Source organism: Cynara cardunculus (genome assembly GCF_001531365.2).
Source record: "Cynara cardunculus var. scolymus isolate 2C chromosome LG 1, CcrdV1, whole genome shotgun sequence".
In the NCBI taxonomy this organism is placed as follows: Eukaryota; Viridiplantae; Streptophyta; class Magnoliopsida; order Asterales; family Asteraceae; genus Cynara; species Cynara cardunculus.
The window spans coordinates 25,920,268-25,922,174 of NC_037528.1; positions in this window are offsets into that span (position 1 = coordinate 25,920,268).

A 1,907-nucleotide genomic window follows, 5' to 3' on the forward strand; every position below is an offset into this window, starting at 1 on the left:
TCCAACATCCTCTCAAAAGGATGATGGTTTTAAAATAAGAGTCCAATCGCCCAAGGACTCGTCACAACCCAAAGAGGCATCCGTTGCCTCTCCACACTTGAGTGACCAACCAAAGTATGCTTTAGAGGCATATGCGAGAGTCACAGAGACTGAGGGTCTAGAACACCCAAAGTCCACACTCGATCCCTCTGCCGAGTTAGGCTTTGAACCTACTAGGCAAGATATCCACAGAACACTGGTAGGCTCTTCAAAAGGAGATGTTCGAGGATCCGGTGGAAGTCCCCGAGATGACTTCGAAAAACCAGTCGCTGAGGGCGCCTCACACTCCGAGGCTACTAGGTCACCATGTGTTGGTGATCTAGGTTCCCAGGATACCTATGTGATGAAGGGGGAGTTACGAACCTTTGCCACAGCGGTATTCCAGAGGTTGGATGAGTTGAAAAGCTTGTTCACCTCTCAACCATCGACAGAGGCGTTTGCTCCAATCACAGAGGCTCTGAAGGAGTTGACATAGACAACTTCAAAACTCAAGGCGACTCTTTCAGCCCTTCAGATCTCTGTCCTTCATAAAGACGATCTCGCAGAAGCCTTCAGCACTCTGTCTCTCAACCCTTCCTCAATCCAGAAGTTGAAGACAGAGTTATCAGAGGTAACCGCCCAATTTGTTGCTGATTTCATCTCCGCTGGCTACACAGACTACTCCACCTTCAAGGATGAGATCAAGCAGATGTTCTCCTCTGCAGTCACCTATGGAGTTGATACCAAAACCTCCAAGGAAAACATCAACCATCTAGCCACTCGCAGAGAGCTAGACGCAATGGTTGAAACCCTAGGAGATATCGTGAGCAAACACACAGACCAACTCCTCAAAAAAGCCCGAGCTTCCAACCAATCCATTAAAGACTGCACTTCAAAGCTCGTCAAAGAGGGTGACTCCTTCATAAGCGAAATCTATCGCAGCCGCTAAAATGAAGTGGGCCTCAGAGATCGACATAAACAACGCTTCTGTGAACGCTGAGTTGGTGATCGAGAAAATGGAGAAGGCAGCTATCAGGATTATGAGGCGATTGAAGAAGGCTCCCCTTACCTCTTGCAAAGTAGAAGCAACCAAAATCCATGACGATCAAGGAGGTGATGACCATGATTGTCATGAGGGGGAGAAGAAGACAGAAAAGAGAGCAGAAGAGCCTAAAAAGACAACCTCTATCAGACCACTAAAGATAGTGGACTCTGCAGCTGCCCTGTTCTCAAAAGACAAAGCACCAGAGCCTAAGGGGAAAGGTAAGGGTAAAGTTGTAGAGGACTCGCCACAGAAGGGGTCAAGCTCTGAGACACCAGATGAGATAAATGAAGAAGAGTATGGCGACCCAGAACTCGTTCAAGCATTAAAGGCGTCTTTGGCAGAGGTACAAGAAAGAAAGGGCAGAGCCCGCATCCCCAGAGCTGGAGAAGGCTCTTCCTCCAAGAAGGCGAAGGAGGAAACGTCCATGGGTACGTTCGACGCTCTGGTAGGAACTGTCAAGCCAATCCTACCAGAGGGGTCCACCCAGAGGCCGATACTAGAAAAAGAAGAAACCAAAATACCAGAATCTGCCACAGTGGAAAGGGTTACTGAGATCCTTGAATCGATGAGCAAAATTCCCATGCAGCAAGTGCGCACAGAGCTTGTAACCACTGTGGAGGAGATTCTACGGTGGCGTTACTCTGCCGTGGACACAGAGCCCCTTACGATCCAGAGCTTACAGGAATGCCTTCTGTCGTTGCAAAATTTAACTTCTCAAAACTCACAAGGCCACGCAAGCAGGTCTTCTCAGAGCACGTGATAACTTCTCTTGAAACCATTTCTCCAAGGACTATGCTGAAGAAGACCGTGCTTTATGCTCAATATGTGGTGAAGAGGGATGACG